This window comes from Bos mutus, chromosome 22 (assembly GCF_027580195.1).
Source record: "Bos mutus isolate GX-2022 chromosome 22, NWIPB_WYAK_1.1, whole genome shotgun sequence".
Lineage (NCBI taxonomy): Eukaryota > Metazoa > Chordata > Mammalia > Artiodactyla > Bovidae > Bos > Bos mutus.
Window position 1 is genome coordinate 37,670,496 of NC_091638.1, and position 10,730 is coordinate 37,681,225.

At 43.5% G+C, this 10,730-nt stretch overlaps 1 long non-coding RNA gene across 1 annotated transcript; it reads left to right on the forward strand.

Annotated features, from left to right (window-relative positions):
* Positions 1–2,763: 2,763 nt before the first annotated feature.
* On the forward strand, positions 2,764–3,540 carry LOC138984674 (uncharacterized). Its single transcript, XR_011461925.1, has 3 exons — positions 2,764–2,873; positions 3,006–3,081; positions 3,396–3,540. It is a non-coding gene; the product is annotated as an uncharacterized lncRNA (long non-coding RNA).
* The last annotated feature ends 7,190 nt before the right edge of the window (positions 3,541–10,730 follow it).

Sequence of the window (10,730 nt, forward strand, 5' to 3'; positions counted from 1 at the left end):
TCCTGTGGCTTCAGTGAACTTCCAAGCAAGATCTGGTGACATTGATCTTGTTTTGGGGACAGAACCCAACCACAGCCCAACACAGTTGTCCCCGTCTGCCTTTTCTGCAGAGAAGTCCCACTTAATACCCACACCAGTCCATGGCTGGATAATTACAGGAAATCCTGATTCCACTCAGCTGAAAAGAAAGACTTCTCAAAGAAGAATTTCAGGCTTTCTTATTATTTCCCCTTTTCTTGTAGTCTGGCTCTGTGCCTTTATTCTGCTTTTTTTTCTCCCTGCAAGTCCCACCTCACCCCTCCCCGCACCGTCCTCTGTTTAGATGAACAGGAGACCCCTCATATGCCGCCATCCACTTTGACTTGGTTGAACTTCTTTTCTCTTTTTCTGTAGGGAGAAAAAATTAGATTTTACTATATGACCTTTGATTACTATTTTAGTTTTTGCTTTTTTTTTTTTTTTGAGGTAGGGAAACTTGCTGGTAAGTGGCAAGCTCTCTGGTTTTCATGTCTGCTCTGTTTTAGGGGGTGGCGGAGAGGTTCTCACATGAGGACCCCCTTTAATGAGTGATGGCAGCAGAAAGATGGGGAGTCACCCAGAGTTCTAGAGGGAACTCTTGATGTTGGTATCTATTTACGAGCACAAAGACTCAACAGGAACCCTGGAATTTCCCTCCCAGTAATTGTCTTTCTTTGATTCTGGCTTTTGTGTCCCCCAAAATCAGGCAGCCTGCTATTTGCAGGTCTCCGTTGCTTCCCGTGTCCTGCTGTGACCTCAGCAAGGGTAACAGAACAAAGGATCCTAGCAGTGCTTGTTAAGGAGAGCAGGGTGGGACCGAACAAACCCACCCGAGTTCCAGCCTCGATTGGAGACCAAAACGCAGCTGCACGTTGCTTCATTTGACTGAAGCAAATGCAATCCCTTTTCATCTTCCCTGACATTTATTATCCCGAGGAGGGGCTCTCAGGGGAAAGGACATTAGCCACAAATATGACAAGGGGAAAGGACAATGAGCCTGGTCTGAAGCACTGTATTCCGACGGTTGACAGCCCCGGTTCATCCATCAATATTATTGACTTGGCCAAGCTTCAGGGTGGAGTAATTTCTGTAATGCGATTTAGCTTGTGCCACAGAATGGTGTGTCTGGGATAGAATGTCTGAAGCCGGTCGTCTGTGAGATACATTTTGGGCAACACTCTTAATCTTAAAATTAGAACTGCTTGCAGCCCAGGAAGATGCTTAATTAGATTCATCTCGGAGCCACCAGCTGTTCCTGAGATGCACAGAGACGTCTGAAGTCTCTGTGATTCTGTGGAGACAGGGGAGGGGGCTCCCTGTTCACGAGCCAAGGCTGAGAGACCCTTCAGTGGAAAGCTCTCCAGGCCTGAGTGGCACACACACAGAGCTCGCGTTTGCCTCTTCCTCTGTCCTCTCGCTCTGCCCTCAAAACCTAAGGAGCTCTTAGTCACGATAGTCATATGTCCACAGAGGGCTCCTGTGAGTCCGTGCACAGCCGGCCCTGTCCCTCCCATTTCCTCCCTCTCGGCATCTCAGGGGTAAACCATGTCTTTGCCAGACTGACATCTGGACCCTGAGGATGTAGTCATGGGGAGGGGACAGGGAAAGAATATGAACAAAGGAAACCACCAGGCAAGAGGGGAAGGTGGGAAGAGTTTTTTTCTTTATTTTTTCAGAAAGGCTGAGTCGATCTGTAGAACCACAATTTGGGAGAGAGTGACAAGCCTGGGTGAAGGGAAAATCATGCCGCTGAGACTGAGGCAGTTTCATGATCTGGGGAGTCTGCGGGGCTGGAATTGTACATTAAAGAAAGGAGACCGTGAGGAGTGTGGTGATGAGTTGTGAGACTATCAGGAAGATTCAAGAGGAGCTACCAGCCTCAGGTTGAGAGATGAAAGGGGCCTTGGGTTCAGAACTCAGCCTCCCATTCGCAGGGGAACTCTTCTAGGACATTCCTGCAGAATGGCCACCCGGCCTTTACTTGGAAACCTTTGGGAACAGGAGACATACTCTTGTGTTGGCAAGTGTAGCAGACTAGTTGAGAACACAAGTGCTTGAGCCAGACTGCCTGGGTTCAAATCCAGGGGCCACCAGTTCCTGCTGTGGCCCCTTCGGTATGTTACCTAGCAGCTCTGTGCCTCAGTTTCTATACTGATAACTTAGGGATGGTGATAGTAGAGGGTTATTTTGAGGATTAATTTTATACATTTGATATTTTTAATTTATTCATAAAGTCTATATGTCACTAAGAGCAGTGCTTGGTCTATAATGATGAGCATAAGTGTTTTCTATTGTTATCATCAGGCTGTTCCATGTATAAGAAAGTTCTTTTTCAGATTGAATACTGTACATCTGGCTTCTTTTATTCCTGCCTATTTCTCAGTCCCTGAAATAACTCAGACCAGTGCTTCTCTGCTTTCCACACTGGTACCCTCCAGACATCTGAAGCTGTGCATCATGTCCGGCGTTTCTTTTCTTCCTTGTGTTGTAGAGGAGGGATTATGCAAATACTGTTCCTTCTGTCCAGAACACTTTTCCTGGTCATGTTCTGACTCAGATTCCTCATTTTTCAGGATTCCTTCCCACACCAGAGTAACTTACACAATATTTTACCCATGTTCTCTGCGTCTGAGTAGAAAGATAACACAGTGCAGATTCTCACAGCCATTTGAATGTGTTGCCAGTTCATCATATGCCTTGTTCATCTTGGTAACCCTGGCACCCAGCACAAAAATGCTATTGAATAAATTAGATGGGACAGAGAAAAAGTTGGATGGATGCAAAGTGACAACCTTCTTAAAAGGCACAGAACAGTTCTCTTGGAGAACAAAGTCTTTGGAGCAAGGAGACAGGTGGTAAGATGCTCTTTTCAAATATTTTTAGCGAACAGGCTTGCCTTTGATTACATCAGCTGACAATTTTGTCCCGATTAGTTGCATCAGAAAGGGAAGTTTTCTTGGAGTTTTGATTTTGCATTGCTTGTTCAGCTTTCAGACTCTGCTTTGCTCTGCAAATTCCTATTTGAGGAGAATTGAAAAACAAAAGACAAAGAAGCAAGAAAGGGTAAGTGGATCCAGATGGTGAAGAAATAAAGGCAGGCAGTGAAGACAGGGACAGCAGAGGTGGACGAGCCCTTTGGGTCTGCATGTGGGCAGACGTCCTTTGGAAGAGCAGAGAGAGAAGACAGTGTTTTGATATTAATAGAAGTCATTGGCTAGAGTGTAAAAGAGTTTAAAAATGGAGCATCCTGTGGAGAGGCTTTTTTAAGGGAAATGTGCTCTGCACTAAAAGTGTTCTCTATTAGTGTTTTCTTTTGAGACCTGAGTAAAGGTTTTGGTGGCTCCAGATGTGTATTTTCTGCTCTTTTTTTTGAATAGGGCATGGCCCACAGCCCCAACCCTGTGCGATCCCACTTGTATTCCCACTGACCTGCTTTAGCCGGTCCTTTGGGTCAACACCCACATCCATGGCTGCTCTTGTCCTGTGGAGCAGTGAGTGGCACTTCACTGTAGCACACGGCAGCCCCAGGTAAGAGAACAGCTGCTACTCAGAAGCAGCAACGTCAGTGTCTATAAATGTGTGAAATAATGAAGCATGTGTGCAGTCACAATAGCCCATAGGCCTCTTCAATTTTTCTTTTTATTAATACAGGTTTCCCATTTGGAACCAATCATTAATTACAGTCTGTACCTGGAGACTGGCCCAAAGAGCAAATTATTTTGCGAGATAGGACCAGAGCAATAATATATCCTTGCCTTTGTTTGTTCCTATAAATTAATGGTCACAATGTTATCTGAAATAGAAAATTTACACAAAACGCCAGCATTCTTTTCCAGGCTGGGCTACTGGTTGCCACCAAAAGATATTTGGGTGACGTCTTTGGTCTGCAAAGCTCTTATAAACCTCTGTCCATCTTTGGAAAAGCCCCCTGACAATAGGGAATATGTCCAGTATTCTGACTCCCCCAAATATAAAAGGATGAGCTATTCCTGTCTAGTTTTAGCCAAGTGTTCATATTTTCAACTTGCTTTTTTTTCAACTGTACAAAGAAAGGAAAGTTGACGTTCTTTAGGTTTTCAATGGAAAGATAGTGTATGTACCCTACCTAATAAGAGATCATAATTTTAAGAAAAAATGGTGACCAAAAATATAAAAGAACTTGCATTATGGTAACACATGGAAGTAGAATCCTTAAAGATAATTCCCCGTTGGACTATTTCTTATACAGTACATCGATTTTGGCCCCTCTCACACAAATCCAGTCTTTTTGCAGGTTCCTAAGCTTTGTACCCTTTGGGGATTAAGCGTTTCCACTTTCATTAAAGAACACTTGGCATTAATACTGTGATGAGAAGCTTGGAATTGTGTATTTTAGCTAATCTTCCCAGACAGCTCCGTCAGAATTGGCCCCAGTTTTTAGGAATAAGTTCATTTTAAAGTAAGTTTTACTTGACTATTGGAACTATTTCAGTTTGCTACCAAATCTTGACTTTATTTTTACCATTAAACGACTTCAAACATTTGTGGAAAGCTTTTACCACATTCTCTGTTTTTAAGAGACAAGGTGGCCAAAACAGTAACATGTTAACAGTGAAGGTCTCCGAAAGGTGATCTTTAATTTTCTTCTCTTTGGGTAATAGTAAGAAATCTAACAAGAAGGAAAATGGAATGTTATTTTTAAAGTATCATTTAAAATATAGACAGAACCTTCTCTTGGCGCTCCCAGTCTTTCAGAGGACGGGGAGTGGAAATTTCTCTGGCATCACTTACATGTGTTCTCGATTGTTTATAAAAGGTTCAGAAGAGAAAACTCAGCAAAAAGAGGGAAGAGACAGGATAAAAAGGAATTGTTCATGGAGACATGCAAAAACTGGTTGACTTAGAAATGTCTGAAAAGCTTAAAAGTGATTTAAGCTAAATCTATGCAATTATTTGACCAACTTAGGTAAAAAAACCACACTGGAAAAAACAAAACAAAACACTGAACACATATACACGGAATCTAGATAAATGGTACTGATGAATCTATTTATCAAGGAAGAAATGGAGATGCAGATGAAGAGAAGAGACTTGTGGATGCAGCGAGGGAAGGACAGGGTAGGATGAGTTGAGAAAGTAGCATTGATGTATGTACGCTATCATGTGTGAAACAGATAACTCGTGGGAAGCCGCCGTATAACACAGGGAGCTCAGCTTGGTGCCCTGTGATGACCTAGAGAGGTGGGGAGGGGAGGGGGGAGAGGGGTTGTGGGGGGGTGTGTGTGTGTATTATAATTATGACTCTTTCTCATTGTTGTATAGCAGAAACCAGCATATTGTAAAGCAGTTACCGCCAACTTAAAAAAAGCACTGATACTCCTAAGCATTTTATCTGCATCAGTTTCTGCCTCATATAAATATAAAATTGGCTTAAAATGTTAAAAAAAATCAGAAGCATTCTTGTGCTCTTTCTGTCTCTTGCTCAGAATGTGAGCACATCACAGATTAAAATAAAACCGAAGGCGATTGGAGTTTCAAAAGGCATTATCTGGGAAATCAAGGGAAGGCTGAGAGTGGGTGGTAGGTGAATAGATATTAAGAATAAAATCTCCTCGGCTGCTGGAGCGTCTGTGGAACGGTGCCCACCCTCTGCTAGGCTTTGGGAGGCAGGGGAAGCAGCGCTCTCATGTGGCTTTGTGACATTCAGTGACACGCGCCTCAGAGCTTGGAAGTGTGGCACAGAGAATGTCACAGTGTAAGGGCGGTCTGTCTCCGGGCAGTGTGACATGGCTATCTCAGGCACTACTTGGGGGCCGAGAGATTGTGCAGAACCAACCGCTGAGCAGTGTTGATCCGAGGAGATAGCATGGTGGAGATACGTGAGATTATTAAGCCTTTGGAACCCACACATGAAAGGAAAATCCAGGAGAGCCGGCTGTGTACAAGCAACGGAGGTGATGACCGTGTGTGAAGACCTGTGTTTTGTTAATGACTGGCAGTTGTTAATAAAGGGCGCTCCCTGGAACAACCAGAACTGGTACATACCTAAATGCAGTCAGCTAATATCCTTATTCAAAGGTTTTCAAGCTAAAAGGCAAATTGCTTCACTGCAGGCAAAAATTCTCCATTTAAGACTCATAATTAGAAGACGCTTTATCCACCTAATGATCAGGGGGATGCTGATGACTAGAAATGCCTGCATTAAAGACGCTAAGCACATTTGCCTTCAGTTCAGAGTGAAGGTGGAAATAGTAAGGACCCTCTGAAGATACGTATCTTCAGTTCTTTGCAGTGTTGGTGCTAACGGTTCTTCTGGAGTTCAGCCTTGGATAAGGTGAAAGTGAAAGGAAGTTTAGTCTCTAAGTCGTATGTGACTCTCTGCAACCCCGTGGACTGTAGCCCACCATGCTCCTCTGTCCATGAGATTCTCCAGTCAAGAATACTGGAGTGGCTGGCCATTCCCTTCTCCAGGGAACCTTCCTGACCCAGGCATTGAACCTGGGTCTCCTGCATTGCAGGCAGTTCTTTACTATCTGAGCCACCAGGTGGCTCAGAAAGGTGAGCGGAGAATCACCCAGATGTGAGCGTGGACCCTGCATCCTCTAGCACAGCGAACTCTGATTCCTGCAGCATAAGTCAGTCCTGTCCAAGCTGGCTCTCTCCCACAAAAGCAGATCCTATGCCCAACACCCTTCCCTGCATTAGAACCATGACAGAGACCTTGAAACAGATCAGAAGGGAACTGACAGAGAGAGATTACATCGGTGGAAGGAAAACCGACCAGGTTAACGTTTCCTCAAGTACATGGCTGACTCGAGAAGAAAAGAATAAAGTGAGATACAGACACAGAAGGACCACCAAACCTTGGTCTGTTCACAGTGAAGGATTAGGGGCTGCTCCAAGCTACCCACTCCCCTCTCTCAGCCTCCCTTCAATTATCTGCAGTTGAAGGGAAACTGGTGTTTGGGGTCTGAATTATCAAGCTGCTGACCTCACCGTCTCTAATTCAGTCTCTAAATACATCGACTTAGTCTGATTTTCTAAAATAACTTAAAATAGCAACTTTGTGCCTATATTAAGAGGTATCATTTTTTTTTATTGGAACAAAAATGATGAGCATATGCCCCCTGACACATGACAGGCACTTGCGGGCTTGGAGTGTGTCCCTGACCCCACCGTGATTATACTGACCTCAGACATGAGGCTGGAGGCAGGGAGGCCAGGAGCCCGGTGGGAGTCTGCCGTGCACTTGTCCAGCAGACGATAATAAAGTAGGGGACTGTGGGTTAATATTTTAGGACGTCCATCCGTTTTGTCAGGCACCGGAGCCTCAAGATCCATTTAAGAGGGAATTGATAGGACTCAGTGACCGACTAGATAGATGGAGGAGGAAAGAGCCAGAGGAGAGCTGATTTTTCAGGCTCAAGCAGCTGAGTGGATGGAGAGGCCATTTCCACGGTGAGGAACGCAGGGCTCGGGGTCATCCCTAAAAACATCCATCATTGTGCCGGGTGGGAAAGCCCTCGGGAGGTTATTGAGCTCTGTGGGACCGTGTGGTCGGCTTTTTAATTTTCTTGCTTCTTTCTTAGCTGACACACTGTCAGCTGTCACGTCTCGCTACTGTCAGGGTGCCCGCTTTTAAGCTTTTTCCTCCTTTATTTTCTAATTTGCTGTTTCTGGAAAACCCAGGAGGCAGAGTGGCTAGAAATGTTTGGAAAGCAGGAGTCTATAGGGGCAAAGTGATGGTCCATGGGCCAGTGTGTATCATAAAGTCCCCAGCTCTGTGACTTCTCTCTCAGCTGCTGCCAGGACTGCTCTCGTCTTAAATGGATTAGGTCTTCACAGATCTGGCATTCAGAAAGCTATGGACATATTTATTTCTATTTTTAATAGCAACTTTGAGAATAAAAGAGCTCCTTTGAGTCATCAGGTGATTATAAATTTTTAAGGTAGGGCTTTAAAATTTCTTGGCTGCCGGATAATAACTAATAGCTGGCATTTCTTGGGCACTTGGTATGGATTAGACCCTGTTCTGAGCACATTTCCTGTGATATCACTATGGATTGGTCAGTGTTATTATTATATTTTAAAGCTTTTATTTTGTTTCAGAATAGAGCCGATTAACAGTGCCATCATAGTTTCAGGTGGACAGCAAAGGGAATCAGCCACACGCATACATGTATCCGTTCTCCCCCAAACTCCCCTCTCATCCAGGCTGGGCAATATTGTTACTGTGTAGTATTATTAGTAATACTGGGAAGTATTATTAGTAGTAATACTGAGCAGTATTATTATTATTACCCACTTTATAGACAGGAAATCAGAAGCTCTGGGAAGTAACTTCCTAAGGACACAGTCCCTGCGCAGCAGAACCAGGATTCAGAGGCAAGCAGGATTCCACAAAGTGCTAACCCAAATGTGCTATAGTTACCTGGTCATGTAAGTGAGTGGGGCTTAGAACCAACTGGCAAATGGTCTCTGTGACTCCTTCGGGCATAAAGACTGAAGACGGTTAGTAATGCAACCCAGGCTTACCTCCCCTGTCCCTACCTCCCTCTGATTCACAACACACAAACATCGGCCACATCAGACATGTTCGCCATTCCCTGACTTGGCTACAGTGCAGAAAAGCAAAGCAAGGATGGAGCAGAGTTCACAAGTTAGGAGGCTAGGTGGCTGCTGGTCCAGTCATAGAACGCACCTGGCTAATCCACTGAGGCTCGCTGGCTTGTGGTGTTGTCGCTGTTTCTTTCTTCCCTGGTCCAAGGGTGTTCTCCCTGTGTGCTTCCATTGTCTTACGGGTTGAACGATGTCCCTGCAAATTGAAATGTCGAGTTCCTAACCCCCCAGTACTTCAGAATGTGACTGTATTTGGTGATAGGCCTTTAAAGATGTAAAGTAGGGACTTCCCTGGTGGTCTAATGGTTAAGACTTCACCTTCCAATGCAGGGTTTGCAGGTTCAATCCCTGGTCCGGGAACTAAGATCTCCACATGCCTTGGGGCCAAAAAATCAAAACATAAAACAGAAGCAATATTGTAACAAATTCAGTAAAGACTTTAAAATGGTCCATATAAAAAAAAAATCTTAAAAAAAAAAGACATAAACTAAAATGAGGTTAGTGCTAGATCCTAAAACAATCACTGTTTTCCTTATAAGAAAAGAAATTTAGGATACGATCACAGATAGAAGAACCCTGGAGTAGGCAATAGCAACCCACTCCAGTATTCTTGCCTGGGAAATCCCATGGACAGAGGAGCCTTGCAGGCTACAGTCCATGGAGTTGCAAGGAGCTGGATACAACTGAGCAGCTAAACAGCAACAGACCTAAGGTCAACAAGATTTCCTGTGATGTTTTCTTTTAGAGGTTTTCTTTGGTGTGTGTGTGTAGATTTCATATTTTATCAGTTTGTTTGTTTATGTGTTTTGACAACACTTCGCTGCACACAGGATCTTAGTCCCCCACCAGAGCTAAAGCCCTCGCCCCCTGCAGTGGAAGCAGAGTCTTAACCACTGGACCACCAGGAAAGTCCCTCTTCTGGAAGTGTTACAGTGTTGGTTTTAACGTGTTGAGAGAGAGGGATTCGATTTCACCTTTTTGTATATGGATATCCCCTTTTTCCAGCACCGTTTGTTGAAAAGTCACTGTTGGTTGCATTGCCTTTGTGCTGCTGTCAAAATTCAGCAGCACACCCGTTGTCTGTACGGATGTGAGTTCATTCGTGGGTTATCTAGGCTGTTCCACTGACCAACTTTTGTCTCTCTTTATACCAATATGATACTGTTCTCATTACTGTTGTTTACAGTGCTATTGCTATATTTGTTTATGTGTGTGTGACATTATGACATTTCATTCCTAAATGTTTCAGTATACAAATTTTAATACTAAGGGCTTTGTCATACCTAACTTGCAACAACAATGAAAATTAGTGCTAATCCACAACTATAATTTAATAGTTCAAATATCTTCAAATATCTCTAATGTCTCCCAAACATTTATAGTGTTTAAAGGCATTAATGAAAATATTTTCTCAATATCTGCAGCTTTTCTTGGATAATTCAGAATTATAAACTTTTTTTCCTGGATCTATTTTCACATTTTATCATATTGCTAGGAATTCATCCTTTCAAATTTGGAAAACTATTGTGCTAAAATTGATTATTCTCTTCTCCTAAATTACTTTAATCACTTCTGTCTCTGTGGTTATTTCTCCTTTCTCATCTTGCCTATATTGCTCACACTCTTTTAATCTCTCTTTCAGTCTCTTACATTATCAGGATCTTAAGGGGTTTATCTATTTCATTGTTGTTGTTTTTCAGTGGGGAAGTCATGTCTGACTCATTGTGAGCCCATGAACTGTAACTCTACAGGCTCCTCTGTCCTCCCAGCATCAAGGTCTTTTCCAATGAGTCTGCTCTGTTCATTAGGTGGCCAGAATATTGGAGCTTCAACTTCAGAATCAGTCCTTCCAATGGGTATTCAAGGTTGATTTCCTTTAGGATTGACTGGTGTGATCTCCTTGCATCCAAGGGACTCCCAAGAGTATTCCCCAACACCGTAGTTCAAAAGCATCAGCTCTTTGGTGTTCAGCCTTCTTTATGATCCAACTTTCGTAAATGGCTACTGGAAAAACCATAGCTTTGACTAAATGAAACTTGGTTGGGAAAATAATGTCTTTGCTTTTAAATATGCTATCTAGATTTGTCATAGCATTCCTTCCAAGGAGCAAGCGT